This window comes from Dama dama, chromosome 20, assembly GCF_033118175.1.
Source record: "Dama dama isolate Ldn47 chromosome 20, ASM3311817v1, whole genome shotgun sequence".
Classification (NCBI taxonomy): domain Eukaryota; kingdom Metazoa; phylum Chordata; class Mammalia; order Artiodactyla; family Cervidae; genus Dama; species Dama dama.
Window position 1 is genome coordinate 96,786,887 of NC_083700.1, and position 17,037 is coordinate 96,803,923.

Consider the following 17,037-nt stretch of genomic DNA (forward strand, 5'->3'; position numbering starts at 1 on the left):
TCTTGCCTGGGAAATCCCATGGACGGAGGCACCTGGCGACTACAATCCATGGGATCACAGAGTCAGACAAGACTGAGCAACTTTCACTCACATCCTGTGCTTTTACATCCTGAGTTTCCTCAGGGTTCACCTTAGAGAATGGCTACAGTCTGATGGCTGCTGGACAGCAGGTATTCTTTGTTTCCTTTATGAGTTCCCCCAGGGCTCACTACTTTCTGTGGTGGCTGCAAGTCTCCAATTGCTGATGACTGTGACATATTTTGAAAAGACCCTGATGCTGGGAAACATTGAGGGCAGGAGGAGAAGGGGGTGACAGAGAATGAGATGGTTAGATGGCATCACCATCTCAATAGACAGAGTTTGAGCAAACTCAGGAGATAGTGAAGGACAGGAAAGCCTGGTGAGCTGCAGTCCAAATAAACAACAGTGGCAGGCAGTATTCCATTTGTCATCCTTATTTTACAGATGAAGAAACTGCTTAGAGAAACTAAGGTTACACACCTTGAGAATAACCAGGATTTGAATTTAGAACCATTGTTCTTCAGTCACCATGCTGTGGTAAGGAGGGGCTGAGCTAAATTTTGTGGGGCCTGAAGCTTTTGTAAGTACTTGTTTAGGCCTTCTAAAGTTAGGTACACATTAAAATTAGGTACTCAGGGCTTCCCTGGTGGCTCATTGGTAATGAATCTGTCTGCCAATGCAGGAGACACAGGTTCATTCCCTGGTCCAGGAAGCTCCCATATGCTGCAGAGCAACTAAGCCCAGCCTTCACAACTGTTGAGCCCACACTGTGCAGCCTTGGAGCTGCACCTACTGAGCCCACATGCAGCAACTACTGAAGCCCAAGTGCTCTAGAGCCCATGCTCTGCAACAAGCCACCACAATGAGAAGCCCACACACAACTGGAGAGTAGTCCACTCTCATGCAACTAGAGAAAGATCACAGACCAACGAAGACCCAGTAGAGCCAAAAAATAAATAAATAAAATTAGGTTCTCGATATATATATATATATATATATATATATATTTTTTTTTAATGAAAAAACAATTATGGAATCTTGGAAATTTAGGTCCCTTTCTTCTGAAACCTCTAGGCAATTTATCAGAAAGCCTTCCTGCTGCAATCTGGCTTCTCAATTAGAACACTCTGGTCCCTAATAACTTCCAGCACTCCAGGGTCTGTGCAGGTGGGCCCTGAAGCTTATCTTTAGCTTTATGGTTAATCTGCCTCTGATGACAACTATTATTTGCCTGAAGTGGGACAGGATATACTTGCTTACTGACTTTTTAATCATGTATTTAAAGATAATTACCAAAAAAAGCTAAAAAAAAAAAAAAGATAATTGCAGATTCATATGCAATTGTAAGAAATAATACTGAGAGATACTATGTACCTTTTACCACATTCCCCTAATGGTAACATGTTGCAGAAGTATAGTATGACATCAGGACCAGGATATTGACATAATGCAGTCACCATACAGAACATTTCCATCACCTCCTGAGAATCCCTCATGTTGTCCTTTTATAGCCAGCCACTTGCCCCTCTCACTTCTGCCCCTTCTTTAATCCCTGGTAACTAGTAATTTATTCTCCATTTCTATAGTTTTGTCATTTCAAAAATGTTATCTTAATGGAATCATATAATAGTAACTTTCTAAAACTGACTTTTTCCACTCAGCATGATTCTCTAGAGATTTATCTAGATTGTTGAGTATACGCATATATGCATATATTTGAGTATATGCATATCATATCAATATTTCTTACTGTTGCCGAGTAGTATTCTGTGATGTGGATGTACCTCAGTTTATTTAACTAGTCACATGTTAAGGACACCCAGGTTGTTTCCAGTGTTGGCTCTTATGAACTGCTACAAGCATTCATTTGCAGATTTTTGTGTGAACATGTCTTTATTTTCTGGGATAAATGCCCAGGGGTACAATTGCTAGGTTATAGAGTATTTGCATGTTTAGCTTTTTAAAAAACTCACAAATTGTTTTCCAGAATGACTGTACCATTTCACATTCCCACCAGCAATGTATGAATGATCCAGTTTTTCCACTTTCTCATAAATTTGATGTTCTCACTGTTTTTTACCTTAGCTGTTCTGGTAAGTGTCGAGTAATATCTTGTGATTTTAATTTGCATTTCCCTAATTGCTAATGACATTGAACATCTTTGTATGGACTTGTTTGACATCTGTATTTCTTAGTGAAATGTCTCTTCAATATCTTTTGTCCGCTTTCTAATCAGATTGTTTTTTACAGCTGTTTTGAATATGCTTTATGTAGTCATAAAATAGTAGTTGTTTGTCAGATATGTGGTTTGCCAATATTTTTGTCCATTCTGTAGCTTATTTTTTCATCCTCTTAACAGAGTCTTTCACCAAACAAGCCTCCTTAATTTTGATGACATACAGTTTATCAGTTTTTCCCTTTTACGGATCATGATTTTGATGTCAACTCTAAGAATACTTGACCTGGGAACACCTTGCTGGTTCAATGGTTAGGACTTGGCACCCTCACAGCCACAGCCCAGGTTTGATCCCAGTCAGGGGAACTAAGATCCTGCAAGCTGCATGGCACTGTCCCCCCCAAAAATGGTTAAAAATAGTAAGAAGAGGGGCTTCCCTGGTGGTTCAGTGGTTGAGACTTCGCCTTTCTATATGAGGGGTGTGGGTTCATTCCCTGATTGGGGAGCTGGGATCCCACATGCCTCAAGGCTAGGAAGCAAAGGCATAGTGCAGAAGCAATGTTGTAGCAAATTCAATAAAGACTTTAAAAATGACCTACATCAAAAGAATCTTTAAAAAAAAAAAAAAGGAACACTTGACCTAACCCTAGATCCCAAAGATTTTCTCTTAAGTTTTTTCATAAAACTTTTGAGTTTTATGTTTTGCATTCAAATATGTAATCCATTTTGAGTTAACTTTTTATATAATGTGTGATATATAAATGGAGAGACTAATTTCCTATCGATATTCAGTTGCTCTAGAACCATGTTAAGAAGTGACGAAATGGGACTTCCCTGGTGGTCCAGTGGTTGAGAATCCACCTTGCAATGCAATGGACGTGGGTTTGATCCATGGCTGGAGAACTAAGATCCCACATGGCGCATGGCCTAAATAAATAAATAAACAAAAAGATTAAAGAAGATAATTTAGTTGATACAAACTTCATTTAACACTTCATGATCAGACAGTAGCCATCCAGAAAACTGTTAAATGGAGCAAAAGACAGATAAAGAATAATAAACAGGAAGAGAAAAATAGAAAATACCTGATCGACTGGGACAACATAGTCAATCCTGTTTGGAGTGAGAAGGAGCAGAAATTAAGTATAGAGCCCAGAGCTGGCTTGGCATTTGGCGATGGCTGAGGATATAGAGATGTATGTTTCTGCTGAAGCAGAGTATTTACAGGGACGTGAAGGTTATCTAAATTTCTATGTCACCGCAAGCAGGAGTGGCTCCCTTTGGGCCTTGTTGAAAAGGCTATGTTTCCTTCACTGGATTGTTTTTGTACTTCTGTCAAAAATTAGTTGGGTGTATTTGTGTGGATGCATTTCTGGGATTTCTATACTGTTCCATTGATCTATTCCTTCATCAGTACTATACAGTCTTGGTAACTATAGGTGTATGTCTTGAAACTGGATAGACTGAACCACTTTCTTTTCTTTTTCAAAGTTGTTTTACCTATTCTAGTTTCTTTGCCTTCCTGTATAAATTTGAGGATAATCTTGTCTGTGTTCACAAAAAACTTGCTGTGATTTGGATAGAAATGTCATTAAACCTATTTACCAATTTGGAAAGACTCTATATTTTTACTGTATTGAACCTACTAATCCATGAACACAGTATGTCTCTCCATTTGTTTAGATTTTCTTTTATTTCATTCATCAGCTTTGGGTAGTTTTCAGTATACATATCCTATACATGTTGTTTTTTTTTTCAGATTGACACCTAAGGGTTTTTTTTAATGATTATTAGTGATGTTGTGTTTTTATTTTTGATTTCCTCATGTTCATTGCTAGTATATTGAACTGAAATTGATTTTTGTATGTTTAGTGTGTATTCTGAGACCTTAAAAAACTAACTTATTAGTTCTAAGAGGCTTTTTGGTAGGTTCCTTGGGATTTTCTATATAGGCAATCATGTCATCTGCATATAGGGACACTTTTATTTCTCTTTCTAATATATATGCCTTTTATTTACTTTTTCTGCTTTATTGCACTGGCTAGAACTTCCCATAAAATGTTGAACAAGAGTGATAAAAGAAGACATTCTGTCTTGTTCCCTATCATGGGGGGAAAATATTGTCCTTCACCATTATGTATAATGTTAGCTGTAGGTTTTTTTTTTTTTTTTAGCCGTAGGTTTTTTGTTGATGTTCTTTAACAAATTGAGGAGCTCCCCATTTTTCTGGGAAGTTTTATCATGAACAGTTGTATTTTGCTAAAAGCTTTTTTCTGTATCAATTGATGTGATCATGTAATTTTACTTCTTTAGCCTAATAATATGATAGGTTACATTAACTGATTTCTTAAAGTATATTTTTAAAAAATTAATTAATTTTTTATTTTTGGCTATGCTGAGTCTTTATTGCTGCACACGGGCCTTCTCTAGTTGCAGCAAGCGGGGTCTACTCCCTAATTGTGGTTTGCAGGCTTCTCATTGTGGTAGCTTCTCTTGTTGCACATCATGGGCTCTCCAATGCTGGCTTAGTAGTTGTGACCCATGGGCTTAGTTGCCCTGCAGCATGTGGAATATTCTCTAACCAGGAATCAAACCCATGTCCCTTGCGTTGGCAGGTGGATTCTTAACCACTGGACCACCAGGGAAGTCCCATATCATTCTTAATATCCAGTATCTAACAAAAAATTGTGGGCAAGTGAAGAAACAGGAAATGTATTCTTAATATCCAGTATCTAACAAAAAATTGTGGGCAAGTGAAGAAACAGGAAATGTTCCTCAAAAGTCCGTCATAAAATCCTACCCTACGATGACACAGATGTTAAAATTAGCAGACAAGAATTTTAATGCACCTGTTATTAATAGTTTCAAAGACAGAAAGAAAAATACATACAAATAAAATGCCACTCCACTACATAGCTACTAAAATAGCTAAAATTAAAAAGAGTAACCCTATATTAAAGTGTTGGTGAGGATGTAGAGCCTTTTCATACTGTTCATGGGGTTCTGAAGGCAAGAATACTGAAGTGGTTTGCCATTCCCTTCTCCAGTGGACCACGTTTTGTCAAAACTCTCCACCATAACCCATCCTGTTTATTTTTTTGTGCTCCAGAATCACTGCAGATGGTGACTACCCCGTGAAACTAAAAGATGCTTGCTCCTCGGAAGAGAAGCTACGACCCGCCTAGACAGCATATTAAAAAGCAGAGACATTACTTTGCCAACAAAGGTCTGTCTAGTCAAAGCTATGGTTTTTCCAGTAGTCATGTATGGATGTGAGAGTTGGACTGTAAAGAAAGCTGAGTGCTGAAGAACTGATGCTTTTGAACTGTGGTGTTGGAGAAGACTCTTGAGAGTCCCTTGGACTGCAAGGGGATCCAACCAGTCAATCCTAAAGGAAATCAGTCCTGAATATTCATTGGAAGGACTGATGCTGAAGCTGAAACTCCAATACTTTGGCTGCCTGATGTGAAGAAGCGACTCATTAAAAAAGACCCTGATGCTGGGAAAGATTGAAGGCAGGAGGAGAAGGGGACAACAGAGGATGAGATGGTTGAATGGCATCACCGACTCAATGGACTTGAGTTTGAGCAAGCTCTAGGAGTTGGTGATGGACAGGGAAGCCTGAAATGCTGCAGTCCATGGGGTTGCAAAGAGTTGGACACGACTGAGCGACTGAACTGACTGACTAAGGATGCAGAGCAACCGGCATTCATATACATTACTGGTTGGAGTATAAAATGGTAAAAGCATTTTCAGAAAAGTGTTAGTGTTTCTTTTATAGTTTTACTTGCCTTATGACCCATTCATTCCACTCTTGTATTTATCCAAGAGAGGTATTTATTTGAGAAACAAATGTTCACAGAAAAGCTTGTACATGAATGTTCACAGAATCTTAATGAATAAGAGCTCCAAACTGGAAACAACACAAATGTCCATCAAGAGGTGAATGGATTAACAAATTATGGTATATTTATAAAATGGAAAACTACTCAGTAGTAATAAGTAACAAACTTTGATACGTAAAATATGTATGAATCTCAAAAACATGATGCTGAACAAAAAAAAAAAGCCACACATAAAAAAGTAGATGTTGTGTTATCCTACTTACATGAAATTCTAAAACAGAAAATACTAATGTTTCTTGATACAAAGCAGATCAATGGTTGCTTGGGGCCAGGGCAGTAGAGACCGACTGCAGAGGAGCATGAGATAAATTTTTGAGGTGATGAAAATGTCCTATGTATTAATTGTAATAGTGATTACATGAGTGTATACATTTTCAAAACCCATCAGATTGTAACTTAAAATGGGTTAATTTTCTATATGCAAATTATACTTCAATAAAGTTTATTTTCATTAAAAAGAGCAAAATAAAGATAATTTCAGATAAATAAAGAGAATCATCACCATGAGATCTGTACTACAAGAAATGTTAAGCAAAATTCTTCAGACTAAAGAAAAATGACCCCACATAATCCACAGAAAGGGAGATCACCAGAAATAATAAACATGTCTGTGTGGTAGGCAGAATAATGGCCCATCAAAGATGTCCCTGAGCTAAACTCTAGAGTCTATGAATATGATAGGTTACATGGCAAAGGAGAATTAAGATTGCAGACTGAATTAAGTTTGCTAATCAGCTGACCTTGAGATGGAGAGATTATCCTGGATTATGTGACCCAATATAATCACAAATATCCTTGCAAGTAGAGGAGGGAGACAGAAGAGTCAGTGTCAGAAAGCAGATGGCCTCTAGAAGCTGGAAAAGGCAAGGAAACAGATTCTCCCCTAGATCCTCCAGAAAAGAAGGCAACCTTTCCAGCACCTTGACTTTAGCTTAAGGAGACCCATTTCAGACCTCTGACCTCCAAAACTATAAAGTAATAAGTTTGCACTATTTTATACCACCAAGTTTGGTGATAAATTTGTGTTGTTTTATAAACACTAAACTTGGTAATTTGCTACAGTGGCCACAAGAAAATAATACTGTGGTTTATTATAAAAGTCTGGCTTAAATTTTTTTTTCTTTTCATAATCTCTTTAAAACTCATATAACATGTTGAAACAAACATTATAAACTATATTCTGGAATTTATAACTTATGTATGTAAAGTACACCTGACTACAGTAACGCAAGGATCGGGCTGGAGGGTAAAAATGAAACTATCCTATTGCAAGATTCCTGTTTTATATGAAGTAGTACAATAATTGTCTTATCACCAGTGAAAGAAAGGTGTTAAAATCTCCAATTATGATTGTAGACTTTTTTTTCCCTTTAGTTCTACCAATTTTTTTATTCATGTAACCTGAAAGCTCTTTTATTAGGTGCAAACATTTAAAATTTTTAAGTCTCTATGTATTGATCCTTTTAGCATTATAAAATGTCCCTCTTTTTCTCTGGCAATACTCCTTATCTTGAAGTTTATTTTGCCTGGTATTAATTTCCAACACTCCTTGGAAGAGTGTTTGCATGCTATATTTTTCCCAACCTTTTAATTTCAGCCTATTTTTATCTTTGTATTTAATTACATCTCTTGTAAAGAGCAATAGTTGGATTTTGCTTTTTTATTCAGTCTAGACAGTCTCTGTTTTTTAATTGCAGTTTAATTCACTTACATTTAATGTAATTATTAATAAGTTTGAACTTAAGACTGCCATTTGCTATTTGTTTTCTATTTGTCTCATCTGTTGATAGAATAAGTGGATAGAAATTCACCAGGGAGATAGAAGACTTGACCAATACTATCAACCACCTAACCTAATTGACATTTATAGAACATAATATCTAACACTTGGAGAATGCTTGTTAATTTCAAGGAGATATGGAACATTCACCTAGATAGGGCATCTTCTGGGCCATAAAACAAGTCTCAATAAATTTTTAATTCATACAGAATATATTGTCTGGAATTCAATTATTGTTCAGTCGCTAAGTCATGTCTGACTCTTTGAGATCCCATGAACTGCAGCACACCAGGCTTCCCTGTCCTTCATGATCTCCCACAGTTTGCTCAAACCCATATGCATTGAATCAATGATACCATCCAACCATCTCATCCTCTGTTGCCCCCTTCTCCTCCTGCCCTCAATCTTTCCCAGAATTAGGGTCTTTTCCAATGAGTTGACTCTTCACATCAGGTGGCGAAACTAGTGGCACTTCAGCATCAATCCTGCCAATGAATATTCAGGGTTCTTTAGGATTGACTGGTTTGACCTCCTTTCTGTCCAGGGGTCTCTCAAGTATCCTCCAGCACCACAGTTCGAAAGCATCAATTCTTCAGTATTCAGCCTTCTTTATGGTCCAACTCTCACATCTGTATATGACTACTGAAAAAAACACAGCTTTGACTAGATGGGCCTTTGTTGGCAAAGTTATGTCTCTGCTTTTTAATATGCTGTCTGGGTTTGTCATAGCTTTTCTTCCAAGGAGCAAGCGACTTTTACTTTTGTGGCTACAGTCACGTCCACAGTGATTTTGGAGGCCAACAAAATAAAGTCTGTCACTGTTTCCACTTTTTCCCCATCTACTTGCCATGAAGTGATGGGACCAGATGCCGTGATCCTAGATTTCTGAATGTTGAATTTTAAGCCAGCTTTTTCACTCACCTCTTTCACCTTCATCAAGAGGCTCTTTTGATGAAGTTCCTCTTCACTTTCTGCCACTAGAGTGGTATCATCTGCATATCTGAGGTTGTTGATATTTCTTCTGGCAGTCTTGATTCCAGCTTGTGATTCATCCAGCTGGGCATTTCACATGATGTACTCTGCATATAAGTTAAATAAGCAGGGTGACAATACACAGCCTTGATGTACTCCTGTCCCAATTTTGAACCAGTCCATTGTTCCATGTCCGGTTCTAACTATTAATTCTTGACCAGAATATAGGTTTCTTGGGAGACAGGTAAGGTGGTCTGGTATTCTGATCCCCTTAAGAATTTTCCACAGTTTGTTGTGATCCACAGTCAAAGGCTTTAGCAGAAGTATAAAAATAAACTTTCTAAAAAGCCGCGAATATTTTGGTAGTTAAGCAATATACTTCTAATTAACTTATGGACCAAAGAAGAAATAGCAAAGGGAATCAAAAAAACAATTTTAATAAATTGAATAATAAATAAATTGAATAATAATAAAACACAAGATATAAAAAATGTATGAGATGTAATAAGTAAAGCAATGCTTAGAAATGTACAGCTTATTTGTTTAAAAATAGAGGCTTAAAATCAAGAATATAAGTTTCCACCCAAGAAGCTATAGAAAGATAAGTAAATTAAATGCAAATCAGAAGAAAAAAATAATAAAAATTAGAGTTAAATTTGATGAAGAAGAAAACAAACAATAGAGAAAATTAATAAGGCCCAAATTTGGTGCTTTAAAAACATTAATAAAATGGATAAACTCTGAGCAAGATTCTATTAATCAGTAATAAAATGGAGCATCACAGATTATACATAGGAACAAAAGAGAAGTTGTCACTGCAAATCCTACAGACATCAAAGGATAAAAAGTAAGGAACTTCTGGGAAGATGATGATTATGATGGCACATATCTTTTCTTTTTCTTAATTAATTAATCTATTTTTGACTGCACTGGGTCTTCATTGCTGCGCTTGGGCTTCCTCTAGTTGCAGTGAGCAGAGGCTATTCTTTGTTGTGGTGCACAGGCTTCTAATTGTGGTGGCTTCTCTTGCTGTGGAGCACAGGTTCCAGGAGCATGGGCTTCGGTAGTTGCAGCACTTAGGCTCAGTAGTTGTGGTACCTGAGCTTATGTTGCTCAGTGGCATGAGGTATCTTCCCAGACCAGGGATCAAACCCAGGTCCCCTGCATTGGCAGGTGTGCTCCTAGCCGCTGTACCACCAGGGAAATCCTGGCACATCATTTTTCAGTCTTTTCAGATCCCCACATAAAAACTGACATGGCAACTGGAGACTCAAACTTTTAAGAACATGGGCAACATTTACAACAAGATTTGGTGACAATTTATCTCCACAACCCTAAATTACAGGCAAGTGGGGACAAACCACCAAGAGCCACCAGACTATATGGGTTCAGCGTCTGTACAGAAGAAAGAAGGAACCAAAGGAATGGTATCTGAGAGAATAAGAATAATAGAATCCCTAAAGTGTCAAGAGGTGCTCACTGGATTCAGGAAAGGCCAATGAGAACAGTAAATGAAACTTAGGAGGGATCTGCAGTCTAAAATAGCAGGTGAAGGGACTTCCCTGGTGGTCCAGTGGCTAAGATTCCATGCTCCCAATGCAGGGGGCCCAGATTAAACCCTTGGTCAGGGAACTAGATCCCGCATGCCACAACTAAGACCTGGTGTAGCCAAATAAAAATATTTTTAAAATTTATAAATAAAATATCAGCTGAGTGCAAGTGGCCCACAGTGAGAAGGACTAAGTGGCTGGAGCAGGTCAGACACCTATGAATTGTCAAAACCAGCACACCTGGAGAAACTGCTAGGAGTGGAATAAAAATATAGTAGGATAGGGACATCAGAGATGAAGAAATCGAAGATGGATACCAATCTAGAGCCAGGAAATCCCAGGAAACAAGTCAGACAAAATAACAGAAGAAGGAGTTCTCTGATGTTATAAAAGCTTTTCTGAATCCTGACTTATTCCTTAAGTTCAAGAAAACTAATTTCACAGAAAATGAACAATAGGAAAGCATCAAGGTCAAATGTCATATAAAGTTATTACCAAAAAACTTTAAGAAGACCATTAGACTGTGAAAGCACATCACAGAGATGTGCCACAAAGCAGATCAAAACTGCAACCTACTGTTTGAAAGCAAACTAAAAGACACTAAGAAAATGATATGTGAAAGAACAACAAAAATCCCAATTAGAAAAACTCAGGTTTATTCCAGGCAAATAGCTTTATTCCAGGCAAATAGCCTTATTCCAGGCAAATTCAAATCCCTTGACCCAAATCTCTTGTCTCACCCTGTGTGCTAAAAAATTGACAGTGGTCCTAGTACCTTTCCTATCAAATCTAAATCCCAGCTAAAACTGGATTTTCCTTCTATATTAAAATGTCTTTAATTTGGTGCCCCTACATTAAGCAAGTCAACACGCTTTTTTTTTTTTTTTTAATCCAACCATTCTTGTCTGTTTCCAAGGGACATTTTATATATCTTATGATGTTCCTACCCTCTTGGCCAATCATACCTACCCAAAGGCCCAAATTAGGTCTTCCTGAGAAATTCTTTCCAAACTTAACTTCCATCTCATATAGGTGTATTTATGTTTTCAAATGTTTGTATATCTTGTTTTCAGCACCAAATTGTACTGTACTAAAATACATTGGCATCTGCTCACAAGCTCCCTATACTGGACTCAAGAGAAAAATCAGTTATTATCTAAGCCAGGGGATCCCAATCAACTGGTCAAGTTTAAGACGTGATTAGTTGAAGCTACTGATGTTCACACTCTTGAAAATTCATCTCTCTTTAAATACCTTTCCCAGGACTTCCCTGGTGATCCAGTGGCTAAGATTCCATGCTGCCAATGCAGGGGGCCCAGGTTTGAATTCTCATCAAGGAACTAGATCCCATATACCACAACTATAAGATCCCACATACTGCATATAAGACCCCATGCAGACATATAAACAAATATATTTTTTTTTTAAAAAGATTACTTGTAGAACTAAAATTACATAAGGGCTAAGAAGAGTATAGCATACCATGACTATATGCCCTCACAATGTAGATTCATTATAAAGTTGTTTAATGAGGGGGAGAATGGCAAGTGCATTTGTAAAATACTCTTTAATGTTTTCGGTAATCATATTGGTGGTGGTGTGTTGTGATTGAGATAGAAGAAAGGAGTAATTATGGAATATTCTAAATCTGTCATCTCCTGTGTCTTTTTTGTTTTGGCCATACCACATTGTGGGATTTAGCTTCCTGGGCAGGGACTGAACCCAGACCCTCAGCAGTGAGAGTGTGAAGTCCTAACCAATGGACCACCTGGAAATTCCCTCCTATGTCCTTGAAAACTATGATTCTTAAGGAGCTAGAGAAGAGATTAAGTAAAAGTTCTTTAATCTTTAATTTAAATTGGAAGTATCACTATGTACTCATGAATTATTTTAGTGTGTGTATGTATGTGTGTGTGTGTGTGTGTGTGTGTGTGTATAGTCTATTCACTGAATCTATAGCTCTGTCCACTGAAAAGGCCTAGCTGTGTCCTTGAAATATAATTTCTCACTTAAAAAACTGAAGGCTTCTTAGAGAAATGGTCGATTCCAGTCTGGGGCAAAAAGTGTACAAGATAACTGAGGAATATTTTGTCAAAACAATCAGTAAGGAGAGCTGTCAAAGATTACTAGAGTCATCAGAACTAACAAGTCAGCCTAGTGTCCACTGGCCAAAGTTGGTGCACTTCAATAATGACAACATGAAACCCATCAAGTATATATAAAACCTATTGGTTCCTAGGACTTCCTAAGTGGTGCTAGTGGTAAAGAACCCATCTGCCAATGCAGGAGACCTAAGAGACTTGGGTTCAATCTCTGGGCAGGAAGATCCCCTGGACAAGGGCATGGCAACCTACTCCAGTAGTCTTGCCTAGAAAATCCCATGGACAGAGGAGCCTGGCAGGCTACAGTCCATAGGGTCACAAGACTCAGACACGACTGAAGTGACTTAGTATGCATGCATAGATTCATAATGATACATATATTTATTATAATAATATTTTTAAGAGTAGTCAACTTTGGAGTATGATAAGGATTCAATTCATTATCTTCAAAACTGGTGAAAAAAGAAAAGTCAAAGTGAAAGTTGCTCAGTCATGTCCAACTTTTTGCAACCCCATGGACTATACAGTCCATGGCATTCTCCAGGCCAGAATACTGGAGTGAGTAACCTTTCCCTTCTCCAGGGGGTCTTCCCAAACCAGGGATCGAACCCAGGTCTCCTGCATTGCAGGCATATTCTTTACCAGCTGAGCCACAAGGGAAGCCCCCAAAAAAGAATCAAATATTTATTTTACCTTTCCTATGTGAACTGTACACTCAGAAATCAAATAGTAGACAAGAGGATGTTTCTATTTTTGAAAGTATCTCAATGGATAAATAAAATTATAGAATTATTGGCACCATTTTGTAATCCTCAATGAATTAATAGCTTTAAGCAATAAACATCAACACCTGATGTTGTCATATAGTCATAAGCATAGAGACAGGATTTATATGCCTCTTAAGAGTCCTGCCAAAGTGATCAAATCTGAGTCTGATTCAGCTTCTGGAGTCAGCTACCAATTTGCAGGAGATATTGAGGACACAAGAACATTTAGAACTGTATTATGAGTATCTAAATCAGCAAAATCCAGACTGTGGTAAACTCTACATGTCAAATGGCCCAGGTTGTTAAACAAATAAATTATAAGGAATCAAGAAAGGGATGAACAAGGGACTTTAGGTTCAGTTCAGTTCAGTTCAGTTGCTTAGTTGTGTCCGACTCTTTGTGACCCCATGGACTGCAGCACACCAGGCCTCCCTGTCCATCATCAACTCCCAGAGTTTACTCTAACTCATGTCCATTGAGTCGGTGATGCCATCCAACCATGTCATCCTCTGTCATTCCCTTCTCCTCCTGCCTTCAATCTTTCCCAACATCAGGGTCTTTTCAAATGAATCAGCTCTTTGCCTCAGGTGGCCAAAGTATTGGAGTTTCAGCTCCAACATCAGTACTTCCAATGAACACTGAGGACTGATTTCCTTTAGGATGGACTGGCTGGATCTCTTTGAAGTCTAAGGGACTATCAAGAGTCTTCTCCAACACCACAGTTCAAAAGCATCAATTCTTCTGCATTCAGCTTTCTTTATAGTCCAACTCTCACATCCATACATGACTACTGGAAAAACCATAACTTTGACTAGACAGACCTTTGTTGACAAAGTAATGTCTCTGCTTTTTAACATGCTGTCTAAGTTGGTCATAACTTTTCTTACAAGGAGTAAGCGTCTTTTTACTTCATGGCTGCAGTCACCATCTGCAGTGATTTTGGAGCCCAAAAAAATAAAGTCTGTCACTGTTTCAATTGTTTCCCCATCTATTTGCCATGAAGTGATGGGACTGGATGCCATGATCTTAGTTTTCTGAATGTTGAGCTTTAAGCCAACTTTTTTACTCTCCTCTTTCACTTTCATCAAGAGGCTCTTTAGCTCTTCTTTGCTTTCTGTCATAAGGGTGGTGTCATCTGCGTATCTGAGGTTATTGATATTTCTCCTGGCAATCTTGATTCCAGCTTGTGCTTCCTCCAGCCCAGCGTTTCTCATGATGTACTCTGCATATAAGTTAAATAAGCAGGGTGACAATATACAGCCTTGATGTACTCCTTTTCCTATTTGGAACCAGTCTGTTGTCCCATGTCCAGTTCTAACTGTTGCTTCGTGACCTGCATACAGATTTCTCAGGAGGCAGGCCAGGTGGTCTGATATTCCCATCTCTTTCAGAATTTTCCAGTTTATTTTGATCCACACAGTCAAAGGCTTTGGCATAGTCAATAAAGCAGAAATAGATGTTTTTCTGGACCTCTCTTGCTTTTTTGATGATCCAGCGAATGTTGGCAATTTGATCTCTGGTTCCTCTGCTTTTTCTAAAACCAGCTGGAACATCTGGAAGTTCACGGTTCACGTATTGTTGAAGCCTAGCTTGGAGAATTTTGAGCATTACTTTGCTAGCGTGTGAGATGAGAGCAATTATGCAGTAGTTTGAGCATTCTTTGGCATTGCCTTTCTTTGGGATTGGAATGAAAACTGACCTTTTCCAGTCCTGTGGCCACTGCTGAGTTTTCCAAATTTGCTGGCATATTGAGTGCAGCACTTTCACAGCATCATCTTTCAGGATTTGAAATAGCTCAACTGGAATTCTATCACCTCCACTGGCTTTGTTCATAGTGATGCTTCCTAAGGCCCACTTGACTTCATATTCCAGGATGTCTGGCTCTAGGTGAGTGATCACACCATCATGATTGTCTGGGTCATGAAGATCTTTTAGATTAGGTTAAGAGACTTAAAAAGACATCAAATGTACTAAATGAAGTAAGTCAGAGAAAGACAAATATGATATCACTCATATGGACTCAAATTTTTTTTAAAAAAATGATACAAGTGAACTTATTTATAAAACAGAAACAGACTTACAAATATTGAAAGCAAAGGTATGGTTGCCAAAGGGGAAATGTGTGAGGGAGGGGTAAATCAGAAGCTTGGGATTAACATACACACACTACTGTATATAAGATTGACAACCAATAGGGACTCACTGCATAGCACAGGGAACTCTACTCAATATTCTGTGATAACCTATATGAGAAAAGAATCAATATACGATATGTGTAACTGAATCACTTTGCTGTACACATGAAACTTATACAACATTGTAAATCAACTACACTCCAATAAAATAAAAAGACATCAAATGTTTTCAAATGGACAAGACTATAGTATCTATGGATGTACATTTGGATGATGAAACTATAAGAAAGATACAAAGAAGTTAATACTGTAGTCAGGAAATGGCTGCTTATTGGCAGCAGAGTAGTGTTAGTTGCTCAGTTGTGTCCAACTCTTTGCAACCCCTTAAACTGTAGCCAACCAGGCTCCTCTGTTCATGGCATTCTCCAGGTAAGAATACTGGAGTGGGTGGCCATTTCCTTCTCCTGGGAATCTTCCCAACCCGTGGATCAAACCTGTGTCTCCTGCATTGCAGGCAGATTCTTTACTGTCTGAGCCACCAGGGAAGCCCAAATATAATGTAAGTGCTATGTAAATAGTTGAAGATGAGTAGCAAATTCAGGTTTTGTTTTTTGGAATTTCATGGAAATTTTTTTTTCAAATATTTTCCATCCTTTGATTGAATCCATGGATATGTAGATACGAAGGGCTGACTGTATTTTCTTCTCTCTAAATATCAAATTCTTAGCAAATAAATAATACCATATACACTTTCAAAGTAAATTCACAAGTTTTTTGTTTGTTTGTTTGATTTTGCTTTAACCTGTCATGTAACATACTGCCATGAGTCTTTGGATGTGGCATCTAAGCAAAAAAAGCTGTGTATGGTCACTCTCTGTATGAGAGGTATAAATAAGTAAGGAGACAACATTTTTGTGGACTATTTTTAAAGCATGATAAATAGCATTATCAACATTATTCATGATTTAAATATTACGTATACATTACAGATCATCTCCATATCAACAAATATGTAACGGGAACACTAGAAAATAAAAATTTTATAATGTTCTTATGCAGTGCTTGGCAGCAGAAGAGGATTATAATTGGGATGGGGCATATAGATAGGACTTCTGGGTAAGTTCTAGTTCTTGACATGCCAGTGGTTATAGGAGTGTTTAATAATTCATTAAGTCTTTTTTTTCTTGTCTGACCCAAACAATTTATTTTCCGCATAAACATATAACCTCAATATGAGATGTCTAACTAGAGCAAGCACCAGCAACAAGACCAAGACAGCATCTCCTCTTCTAAGGTTTAGGTTTTCCCCAGAATTCTTGATACAGGGAATAGCCCATACCAAGAGTCATTGCTCCCACAACAAAGCCTTGGGCTGCCACACGCATGTGGATCAGGTGAACAGACATTTTAGTATTTCCCCTGCTCTTCAATCTATATAATCCATATGCAACAATTGCTGCAAAACCTGCCATTCCAATGGGGACAAATGGTGCCTCTCTAGCTTTTCAGATAAATTTAGATTCCTGATCTTCATCACACGAAGAAAGAGAAATATCTGTGTCGCTTGACATAGTGATTGAAGAATCTTCAGACAATTTCAAGACATTTCAGGTTCCTACCGGATTCTGA

At 37.9% G+C, this 17,037-nt stretch overlaps 1 pseudogene; it reads right to left on the reverse strand.

Annotated features, from left to right (window-relative positions):
- Nucleotides 1–15,424: 15,424 nt before the first annotated feature.
- On the reverse strand, nucleotides 15,425–17,013 carry LOC133041410 (HIG1 domain family member 1A, mitochondrial-like; annotated as a pseudogene).
- Between the last annotated feature and the right edge of the window lie 24 nt (nucleotides 17,014–17,037).